The 13,122-nt window shown below is 35.8% G+C and overlaps 1 pseudogene; it reads left to right on the forward strand.

Annotated features, from left to right (window-relative positions):
* The first annotated feature begins 514 nt into the window (after positions 1–514).
* Positions 515–1,305, forward strand: LOC121869260 (annotated as a pseudogene).
* The last annotated feature ends 11,817 nt before the right edge of the window (positions 1,306–13,122 follow it).

A 13,122-nucleotide genomic window follows, 5' to 3' on the forward strand; every position in this document is an offset into this window, starting at 1 on the left:
TACAACTTCTTCATAATGAATTTCAAGCTATTTTAGGGCAAGCCACTAAAGGTTCAACTATTTTATTTATTTATTTATTTAGATTTATTATGTTTAATAACACTCTTGGTCTTCTCCCATATGTATTTACTAGATCTAGGCATCTTGCAATAACTCTTACGCTTGCTCTACCTTTATGACTCACCTTTATTTTATTTGGCTGAATCAACCATACCCAACATATGCTTGCCCACATAGTACCTCAAGGGACCCCAGGGCTTCTGATACCATTTATAGTATTAGTATAAACTTTAAGAAATATTATTCGACCAGGAACTTTAGCCGTTCGACTAGCAGTTAATATAACTGCCGGGCATCTCTTATTGACACTTTCAGGTAATATAGGTCCTTCTTTGTCTTTAACTTTAGTGTCATTCTTAATGTTAACTCAAATCGTTCTTTTAATACTAGAATCTGCTGTTGCAATAATTCAATCAGATGTATTTGCTGTCCTAAGGACTTTATATACCAGAGAAGTTAACTAATGTCATCATCACACGGACACCACGCTTACCACTTAGTTGATATAAGACCCTGACCCTTAACAGGGTCAATAAGAGCTATAATGTTAACCACAGGCCTTGTTAAGAGGTTTCACCAATTTAACATGAACTTGTTACTCCTAAGGTTTTTAGTTACTAATTTAACAATAATTCAGTGATGACGAGATGTCACACGAGAGGGAACCTACCAAGGGCTTCATACCCAACTTGTAATAAAAGGGCTTCGTTGAAGAATAATTCTCTTTATTGTTTCAGAAGTACTATTCTTGTTTTTCTTTTTTGGGGGGCATTCTTTCATAGTAGACTTGTACCAACAATTGAAATTGGGATATGTTGACCCCCAGTTGGTATCCAACCTTTTAATCCTTTCCAAATTCCGCTTTTAAACACAACGATTCTCTTATCATCTGGAGCTACCGTGACATGAGCACATCATGCTATTACTAGATCAAATCATTCAGAAGCAATTCAAAGTCTTGCCTTAACTATTTTTTTAGGAATTTATTTTTCTGCTCTTCAAGCTTTTGAATACTTAGAAGCTTCATTTACAATTGCAGACTCTGTCTATGGATCTACTTTTTTTGTAGCAACTGGTTTCCACGGGCTTCATGTTATTATTGGAACTTCCTTTTTAGCTATTTGTTTTTACCGACTTTATAAGTGTCACTTTTCTTCTGACCATCATTTTGGTTTTGAAGCAGCCGCTTGATACTGACACTTTGTAGATGTTGTATGATTATCTTTATATATCCTTATCTATTGATGAGGAGGTTAATTAATTTTTTAATATAACAAGTCTATTTGGCTTCCAACCAAAAAGCCGAGAATTTCTAGAAAAATTATTTTTTATTATATTTATCGTAAACTCAACAACTTTAGTAATTAGATCTGTAGTTATAATCCTTGCTTCTATTTTATCAAAAAACCTTATTACAGATCGAGAAAAAACTCCCCATTTGAGTGTGGATTTGATCCTAAAGGCTCAGCACGACTTCCTTTTTCTTTACGATTCTTTTTAATTGCAGTTATTTTCTTAATTTTTGATGTCGAAATCACTCTTTTGCTTCCTCTTGCTTCAATTATTCATTTAACAAACATATTTTCATGGGCTCTTACAGGAATTTTATTTCTATTGATTTTGCTTATTGTGCTTTACTATGAATGATACCAAGGTGCCTTAGAATGATCCTGCTAGACTAGAGCTATATTCAATTTATGATTTATGAGTTGCATTCATAAGGTGTTTTTTATAAACTAGCTTAAAGATTAAAAAGCGAAGTATCGCACTGGTTTCGGCCTAAGCTTTGGTCTGTTATAGATCTTTAATCTTTGAAAGAAGCCAAAATAGAGGCCCATCACTGTTAATGCTGAAACTGGATTTTATATCCCATTCAAGGAAATATTTATGTCAAAAAAGAAGCTTCTAACTTCATTCTAAGCGGTTGAATTCCGTTTATATTTCTTTTTATAGTGTAAATAACACGCTACATTTTCGTTGTAGAACTGAAGTATTAACTTCTAAAAATTTTGGATTACAAAAAAGTTAGACTTTGGTTAAACAAAATATTTAATTAGTTATTAAATTCTTTTACTTACAGGCAAATTTGCCACCGTTGCTGCTTCAAAGCAAAATTCTAATTTTAAGTTATATAAGTAAATTATGATAAAAAATACAACAATAACCCAAAATAAAAAATCTTTTTATATAAATTCTTACCCCACTACTCTGACAAACTTGAAGATACCCTGATTGTTGTATAACACTAGAATATAAGCCTTGACCACCAAAATACTCGGACCATCCATAATCGCCAACTTTTATACATGCGCCTGCGGTTTTTAGCCTAGTGTGATTTAAATTAAATGTAGACAAAAAAGGTATAAATCATATAGACCCTATAAATACTACTCTTCTATAACTTTTCATTCTGTGTAACCTATAATTTACACTTATAACATTTAAAAGGTAGCCAATTAAAGCGCCTAATACTCTTAATGCTTAAGCTAACACCTTAAATGTAAAAGTTAAACAAATTACATATGATTCAGGAAAAATTACCCAAGATAAAAAAGCACCACCTGTAACACCGCTAACTCTTAATCTTATTATTGATCTAGTTATTACAACCTGTTAAGCTATAATAAACTAAACGAAATCTATAACATAAAAGCCAATAAATTAATATTTCTTATAAAAGCTACTTCTAAGATTAAATCTTTAGAATAAAACCCTGCCAAGAATGGCATACTACATAAAGCTAAATTAGCCAAATTTATACAAGTCCTAATTGAAGGTATGCTAAAAACTAATCTTTCCATACAACGAATATCTTGGTACTCTTTTGCAGCATGAATGACTACTCCAGCACATATAAATAACAGAGGTTTGAATAAAGCATGAGCTAATAAATGAAAAAAGCTAAGTCAGCAAAACCGAGAGCTAAGATTCTTAATATTACACCAAGTTGACTTAATGTTGATAAAGCAATAATCTTTTCCAAATCATATTCAAAGTTAGCCACTAACCCTGCTCTAAATATTGTTAAACAAGAAATAATTAATAAAACAGATTGAGCTTCTGATCCTATTAAAGCTGGACTAAAACGAATTAATAAATAAACACCTGCTGTAACCAGAGTAGAAGAATGAACTAAAGCAGATACTGGGGTAGGAGCTGCCATGGCAGCTGGAAGTCAAGCAGAAAAAGGAATTTGTGCTCTTTTTGTTATAGCTGCTAAAACAATTAAGCACTTTATTAATAACAAATTAGAATCCCTTATATATCTTCTATACAAAATAAAATTTCAACCTCCAGCTATAAACATTAAAGAAATTCTGAGAAGAATAGCAACGTCACCAACTCGATTAGACAGAACTGTTAATATTCCTGCATTTGCAGATTTTTCATTTTGGTAAAAAATAACTAATGCGTATGATACCAAACCTAAACCGTCCCAACCTAATAAGATTCTAATTATATTTGGCCTTACAATTAAAGCACCTATAGATAGTACAAAAGCAAGAAATAAATATATGAAACGATTAAATCTTTTGTCTCCTTCTATATAGTCACCTCTATAAAATATCACTATTGAAGAAATAAAGAGTACAAATCCTAAAAATATAAAAGAAATTCAATAAAAAACCAAAGTCATTACAACTGAAGAAGAATTTAAAGTTATATTTTTTCCATTCAATTATTGTTACACTATTATAATATAAACTTATGAGAGACAACAAAATGCAACTAAAAGTCCCAAGTTGCTGATCTGACTTTCTGCCTCATTTACACACAATGCAGCGTCTTAATTGTTTCTCTTACTTTGACAACACAGTTACATATATCGTTTCTCGGTTTTTACTATTAATCTTTTCTTTTCTTTTTTTCTTTTTTTATATCTTTATGGTTCTTTATTATTATTATTATTATTATTATTATTATTATTATTATTATTATTATTATTATTATTATTATTATTATTATTATTATTATTATCAGTGTCGTTGTTATTATTATTATTGTTATTATTTTAGTTTTACTTTTGTATTTTGTATTATAAATTTTATTTACTATGAACTAATTATTATTATTATTATTGTTAATATTATTACATTTTCGCCCCCCAGGCCTCGATGTGGGTGAGTAAACACTTCCCTTTACATTCAAGGTTGGGCTATTCTTAATTAGTAATTTAAGGGACTCAACTTACGAGACAAATTCATTGAGATAAGGAAGAGTCAATATATTCTTAAATATAGGAACTTGCCTAGTTTAAAAGGGTTAAACAAACCTTTTATTCTACTCAAACTAGGCACTCTTCGTCAGGGACACATTAAAATGTTGTATTAATAATTCAATAAAGGTTGAAATAGGAACCGAGTCTTTATGGGTAGAAATTACGGAAGGAAGAGAAAAAATAATTATGGGAGTGATTTACAGGCCCCCAAGTCTTGGGAAAGAAGCAGATCAACACATATGGCACGAAATGAGTAGGGCAGCATAATATAACAACCTGTGCATTATGGGGGATTTCAACTTCAGAAATATTAACTGGGACAATATTGTAGGTAACTATGAATCTGAAGACTTCCTAGACGCAGTACAGGACATTTTTTTTTAAACAGCTAATTACAGAACCTACTAGAGGTGACAATATAGTAGACCTAGTATTAACAAATAAAGAAAATATTTTCAGAGATATCACAGTAAGGGAAGAACTAGGTAACAGTGATCACAGAGAAATCAGGTTCACCCTAAATTGGGAAACGAAAAACAATGACAATATGGTCAGATTCCTAAACTTTCGATTAGTGGATTATCAGGGGCTAAGAAGGTACCTAGGTGAGGTCACCTGGGAACAGTCAGGTCAGTCCCCAGTAGGAACGGGTGAGGTCACATGTAACACAACAATTAATCATGACTATGATATATTCACTCGTATACTACGTAAAGCACAAGATCAAAATATACCATACAGAAAAATTTGGTAAAATAACAATGAACCAAGGTGGATGACCAGAAAACTTAAACATGACATAGGAAAAAAGAAAGGAATTTATAAGAAATTAAAGGGAGGGGAGGAGCAGTTCAGAAATAGGTATAATGAACTATCTAGGAATGTTAAGAAAAATGTAAGGAAACCAAAGAGAGATTATGAAATTAGGATAGCAGGAGAATCCAAGGCGAATCCCAAGAAATTTTTCCAGGTATATAGAACAAAGGTCAAGGACAAAGTTGGGCCTTTAATGTCGGGGGGGGAGGGGGGGGGGGAGTGATCGATGACAGTAAAGAAATAACCAAAGCATTGAACAGCTACTTTTTATCAGTTTTCACAAAAGAAATTCACGAGGAAATTCCAGGGGTGGAACTGATATTTAGGGGAAAAGGAAGAAGAGAAACTAAAGAATATCCCTACCAGAAGAGAGGACGTTCTTAAGAGGATACATAAATTAAAGAAGACAAAATCCCCAGGGCCGGATGAAATTTTCCCTTGAGTCTTGAAAGAGTGTAGGGAACAGATTAGCGGACCCCTCGTATATTTATTTACAAAATCATTAGACGTGCGAGTTGTGCCAGACTTGTGGAAACAGGCAAATGTAGTACCCATATTCAAAAAGGAAGACAGAGCATCAGCGTCAAATTACCGGCCGATCAGTTTCCCGTCAGTAGTGGGGAAATTTCTTGAATCAATTATAGCAAATAGCATCCGATCGCATTTAGAGAAAAGCAAATTAATATACGACTCTCAACATGGGTTTACAAAGGGAAAATCTTATCTAACAAATCTGCTGACGTTTCTTAGGAAGTCTTCGAGGTCGTAGATAATGACAAAAATTTCGATGTCATTTACATAGACTTTAGCAAAGCATTTGACAGAGTACCACATCAGAGGCTTCTAAGAAAAGTTAAGGCTCATGGTATCGAGGGGAAAGTTTTAAATTGGATAAAATCAAGGCTCACCGATAGAACGCAGAGGGTCAGCTTAGATGGTGTTAAATCTGAGTGGGGCTGTGTAACCAATGGGGTTCCCCAGGGGTCAGTACTAGGCCCACTCTCGTTCATAATCTACATAAACGATCTAGATACTGGGATCAGCAGTGACATAAGCAAGTTTGCGGATGACACCAAAATAGGGCGGCAGTTTAATTCAGGGTAGGATGCAAATGCACTACAGGAGGATTTAAATACACTGCAGGAATGGTCAGAAAAATGGCAAATGAAATTCAACACTAGCAAGTGCAGCATACTTAATATTGGAAGAAAAAATACTGTCAATATATACAGCCTTAACAACATCAACCTAGAGAAGTCGACTTGTGAAAGAGACTTAGGGGTGCTTGTAAGCCCGGATCTACGACCTAAAAAACAGTGGGTTAATGTTCTAAATAAGGCAAACACAGTATTAGATTTTATATCTAGAAGTGTAAGTAATAAAAGTGCAGAGGTCTTATTGGAACTATATCTTGCGCTAGTCAGGCCGCACCTCGATTATGCGGTTCAGTTCTGGTGCCCTTATAATAGAATGGATATCAATTCACTGGAGTCGGTGCAGCGAAGAATGACGAAAATGATTCCGGGACTTAGAAACCTTCCATATCAAGATAGGTTAAAGAAACTAAACTTGCATGCCATAGAAAGACGAAGAGTGCAGGGAGATATGATAGAAGTATTTAAGTGGGTGAAAGGAATCAATAAAGGGGATATAGATAAAGTTCTTATAATATCCGAGCAGGATAGGACTCGTAGCAACGGATTTAAGTTGGATAAGTTTAGGTTTAGGAGGGAGATAGGAAGGAACTGGTTCACAAATAGAGTGGTGAACGAGTGGAACAAGCTTAGCAACTTTGTAGTAAGTGCTGGAACGCTGGAAATTTTTAAAAGGAGGCTAGATAGATTCATGGATGATAGAGAGTGATAGTAACTCTCGACAGGAGCTGCCATGCACAGGCCAACTGGCCTATTGCAGACTCCTTATTTTCTTATGTTCTTATGTTTGATTAGGGAAATTAATTCCTTAAACCTTAGTGATGGTCAGTACAAAACTGATAATATGTTACACAAATTTATTTGTTAGTGGCCCAAGGTTAAAAATGCTTTGAAATGTTTTGAGGTAGATATACTGTAGGATAGATGATTAGTGGGTCTCATATTTTTTACCTGACCTGACATGACTACTTGATTAGTTATGTCGCCCGTTCTTATAAGCTCTTGTTTTGTTTGTTGTCGTTGTTGGTGTGTGGATTAGTTGATGTCATGTTTTTTTACCTGATCTCATATTTTGTAAGGTCACCCTGTGTACATAAGCTCTCTCTCAGTCTTTGTAATTCACTTGCCTCTGAAGATGTCTTGAATAAAGACGAAAGATAAGGTGCTCCGTTGTTTCCCTTTTCCCCGTGTGATTTTATCAATATATATATATATATATATATATATATATATATATATATATATATATATATATATATATATATATATATATATATATATATATATATATATATATATATATATATATATATATATATGAATGAGAGAGAGAGAGAGCCTATGTACGCAGAGGGTAAACGTAAATTTACATCTAACATACCAGTAGGGTTCATTCTCCCAGGCCAGCCTCCCGTTAACTCGTCGTGTTTGACTCTTGTGTGTTCACACCGGCGCATCCTGGGTGCCGGAGGGTGCACTGCCAGGCTCCCACGCTGTGCTAAACTGTGTAGTCACGCGGGTTCCCTTGAGTAAAACAGTAAGTTGAAACAAATAGTTGAAATTACAGTATCAACTTCATTACATATGAATATATATTTACTGATATTTATGAGTCATTAGATATATTGCACATTTTCATCACATAGTATATCATTTCTATTAATAGTCGACATCCATAACATTGGTCAACAATTTTCTTGAAAGTCGGTAAACAAAGTTGTATTTGTAAAACAATCATCTAAAATGATGTTGGCTTCCAGTATATTGTTAGTAATTCCTTTTATTTGTACGCCCAAAAGCGACCGTTCATCCCTTTGTTCCACTGCATACGTGAACAATACACACAAAAAGGGACTATACAATAGCGTGATGGCGCGGACCTATTACCAACCAGCTGTATAATGAGAGTTATGAAGAAACAGGTCCTGTGTTTGTCGATAAACGGATAATTGGCATCTACCTGACCCACCATCACTCCGTTGGTCCTCAAGGCTGACGCTGGCGCTGTTACTCCGCCAGTGACTTGTGATCGTTGTGAATTTTTCTCTGCCTTAATAATTGCAATGTTTCGTCAAATACGAATTGGTTCTGTCTGTGATTTTGTTACCAAGTCTGTATGTCTGACTCTTACCAGTTTAGTGTTAACAGACAAGAACGGATCACTGCGAAATTATCACAGCAGCAAGGTCACCCAAAGTGGCGATATTACCTCGTATGTATACGGACTCTAATACTGAATTATTATACTAACGGGTTCATCATATTGGAGGTGACCTTATTACATATTGACCCGACTGTATGTTAACCTCACCATATGTTGACCCTACCACATGTTGACCTTACCACTTGTTGACCTTACCACATGTTGACCTTATCACATGGTGACCTTACCATATGTTGACCTTACAACATGTTGACCCTACCACATATTGACCTAACCATATGTTGACCTTACCATATGTTGACCTTACCACATGTTGAACTTACCACATGTTGACCTTACCATATGTTGACCTTACCCCATGTTGACCTACTATATGTTGATCTTACCTTATGTTACCTTATCATATGTTGACCTTACCACATGTTGACCTTACCACATGTTGACCATACCATATGTTGACCTTACCCCATGTTGACCTTACAACATGTTAAGAACATAAGAAAATAAGGAGTCTGCAATATGCCGGTTGGCCTGTGCATGGCAGCTCCTGTCGAGAGTTACTACCACTCTCTATCATCCATGAATCTATCTAGCCTCCTTTTGAAACTTTCCAGCGTTCCAGCACTTACTACAAAGTTGCTAAGCTTGTTCCACTCGTTCACCACCATATTTGTGAACCAGTTCCTTCCTATCTCCCTCCTAAACCTAAACTTATCCAACATAAATCCGTTGTTCCGAGTCCTATCCTGCTCGGATATTATATGAACTTTTTCTATATCCCTTTATTGATTCCTTTCACCCACTTGAATACTTCTATCATACCTCCCCGCACTCTTCGTCTTTCTAGGGAATGCAAGTTAAGTTTCTTTAACCTATCCTGATATGGAATGTTTCTAAGTCCCGGAATCATTTTCGTCATTCTTCGCTGCACCGACTCTAGTGAATTGATATCCATTCTATAATAAGGGCACCAGAATTGAACCGCATAATCGAGGTGCGGCCTGACTAGCGCAAGATATAGTTGCAATAAGACCTCTGCACTCTTGTTACTTACACTTCTAGATATAAAACACAATACTCTGTTTGCCTTATTTCGAACATTAACGCACTGTTTTCTAGGCCGTAGGCCCGGGCTTACAAGTACCCCTAGGTCCCTTTCACAAGTCGACTTCTCTAGGTTGATGTTGTTAAGGCTGTATACATTGACAGTATTTGTTCTTCCAATATTAAGTACGCTGCACTTGCTGGTGTTGAGTTTCATTTGCCATTTTTCAGACCACCCCTGCATTTTATTTAGATCCTCCTGTAATTCATTTGCATCCTGCCCTGTATTAATCTGCCGCCCTATTTTGGTGCCATCCGCAAACTTGCTTATGTCACTAACTGATCCCAGTATCTAGATCGTTTATGTAGATTATGAACAAGAGTGGGCCTAGTACTGACCCCTGGGGAACCCCACTGGTTACACGACCCCACTCAGATTTAACACCAACTACGCTAACCCTCTGCATTCTATCGGTGAGCCATGATTTTATCAAATTTAAAACTTTCCCCTCGATACCATGAACCTTAATTTTTCTCAGAAGCCTCTGATGCGGTACTCTGTCAAATGCTTTGCTAAAGTCTAAGTAAATGACATCGTAATTTTCGTCATTATCTACTACCTCGAAGACTTTCCTAAAAAATGTCAGCAGATTTGTTAGACAAGATTTTCCCTTTGTAAACCCATGTTGAGAGTCGTAGATTAATTTGCTTTTCTCTAAATGCGATCGGATGTTATCTGCTGTAATTGATTCAAGAAATTTCCCCACTACTGACGTCAAACTGATCGGCCGGTAATGTGACGCTGATGATCTGTCTCCCTTTTGGATATGGGTACTACATTTGCCTGTTTCCACAGGTCTGGCACAACTCCTTTGTCTAATGATTTTGTAAATAAGTTTACGAGGGGTCCGCTAATCTGTTCCTTACACTCTTTCAAGACTCGAGGGAAAATTTCATCCGGCCCTGGGGATTGTGTCTTCCTTAGTTTATTTATCTTCTTAAGAACATCCTCTTTTCTGATTGTGATATTCTTTAATTTCTCTTCTTCCTTTCCCTTAAATATCAGTTCCACCTCTGGAATTTCATCGCGAATTTCCTCTGTGAAAACTGATAAGAAGTAGCTGTTCAATGCTTTGCTTATTTCTTCACTGCCATTTATCACTTCTCCCCTCCCTGACTTTAAAGGCCCAACTTTGTCCTTGACCTTTGTTCTATATACCTGGAAAAATCCCTTGGGATTCGCCTTGGATTCTCTTGCTATTTTGATTTCATAGTCTCTCTTTGCTTTCCTTACATTTTTCTTGACATTCCTAGATAGTTCATTATACCTATTTCTGAGCTGCTCCTCCCCTCCCTTTAATTTCTTATATATTCCTTTCTTTATTCCTATGTCATGTTTAAGTTTTCTGGTCATCCACCTTGGCTCATTCTTATTTGACCTAATTTTTCTGTATGGTATGTTTTGTTCTTGTGCTTTATGTAGTATACGAGTGAATATATTATAGTCACGATCAATTGTTGTGTCATCTATGACCTCACCCCTTCCTACTGGGGACTGACGTGACTGTTCCCAGGTGACCTCACCTAGGTACCTTCTTAACCCTTGATAATCCGCCAACCGAAAGTTTGGGACTCTGACCATATTGTCATTTTTTTTCGTTAACCTTACCCTATGTTGACTGACCTTACCACATGTTGACCTTACCATATATTGACCTTACCACATGTTGACCTTACCATATGTTGTCCTTATCACATGTTAACCATTGTGTATGTACAACAAGCACAGTAACAAACGACTCAATAACTCTACATCATAGAAGGGCCAGAGGTTGTTGTGTCTGTCTAATAGTGTTGCGACAACAGGCCGACTTCCTCTCTCACGGGCGCTCATAACAATGATCTTAGTAAAGTCCAAAACTGATCATGGGTGATAACAATCAGTTTCTCACCACGGGCACACATAACTGTTGCTTCTCATAAGTAACCACACTATATATATATATATATATATATATATATATATATATATATATATATATATATATATATATATATATATATATATATATATATATATATATATATATATAACATACTCACAAACACTGAACATTGTGTTTTAAGAAATTCCCTGCCACTAAGAAAGTGTTAACAAATACGTGACTAACCTTATCAAAAATGAATCGTTTCAGATTATGTTATAATGATGACTTAACCAACATGTTGACCTAACAACCTGTTGGACCTACCATATTTTAACCCCACATCATATTGACCAACTGCTGGTTGACTCCACCACTTGTAACACATGTTGACACTGGCACATGTTGACCCCATCACATGTTGACACTGTCACATGTTGACCCTAATATTTGACCCCAACACATGTCGACCCCATCGCACGTTGATTCCAACAAGTGATGACCCCCATCACATGTTGATTCCATCATATGTTGACGCCATCAAATGTTGATTCCAACACATGTTCCAATCAAATATTGACCCCTTCACTTTTCACTTTTTGACATGTTGACCCCATCGCATTATATTGGAGCTATCACATGTTGACTCCATCACATGTTAACCCCAAACCCCATCACAAGTTGACGCCATCACATGTTCATCCATCACAAGATGACCTTACATAATATTGAACCCTATTTAAATACAGAATGGAAAATAGAGAATAACATATAATTTTTTTGCAAATTTGTCAACAGAAGTTAATGGGACCATCTTGAAATTGCTCAAACCGTCCGAGAGAGAGCGAGACAGAGAAACAATCCAGTGACCAGAGGAAGATGACAAAGAGGACACTGACAGTGTAAAGGTTTGGTGGTTTATTTCGTCTTTTATTGATCTGTGTCGTGTACTGTTGTTTTATATTACCGTTTATCACTTGCTTTCGCCTTTAAATCTCATTTAATTCGTTGTTGGCACTATCGCTTCATTTAGTGTATTGTTTATGCTCTTTAATTTGGTTTTATCTTCTATTGCGAATGTCTATTAATGTTTCTCATTTGAAGTGACGTTTACTAGAAGTTTCTATTATATATAGTTTACGTCTGCTTATACTGTACTGTCCATCGCTTTGGACTTTTATTTGAGAGTAACTAAATACTTACAAACTTGTCCACACAACAGTACATAAAGATACTCTTTTATAGAGAAAATAATGAATTACAAAAAGACATACAATGTATCCCTTCATATTGAATATATTTGGTAATATCACAAATCTAATTCGAATAAATATTTTTTGTCTTGTAGAATTATTATCTTTTTAATGTTATCGACTGTTCTTTATAAGACCTCCTAATTGTCTATACAAAGTATGTGTAAACTTTTTTTTTATTGGGCACCCCCCCCCCCTCCCTACAGCCTTGTATAAGGTGAAGCGCAGAAGCGTTTACAGCGCCCAACAGGGAAGCATGCTAAGTTCATGCTTGCCTTATGTCTCATGAGTTAAGGGCGTAGAAGCCTGAAGAGTCAAGGGCGTAGAATCCTGAAGAGTCAATGGTTTATGTCTAAGCAAGTTATTGGAAGCTCCAACATCTTGTCCCTGAATACGAATTCGCAACTTTCGATTTACAGCAGGTACCTACATTGCTGCTAGGTGAACAGGGACCAAGGGGACTAGGAAGAGTGTCCAAACAACTTCC

This window comes from Homarus americanus, unplaced genomic scaffold (assembly GCF_018991925.1).
Source record: "Homarus americanus isolate GMGI-L3 unplaced genomic scaffold, GMGI_Hamer_2.0 scaffold36734, whole genome shotgun sequence".
Classification (NCBI taxonomy): domain Eukaryota; kingdom Metazoa; phylum Arthropoda; class Malacostraca; order Decapoda; family Nephropidae; genus Homarus; species Homarus americanus.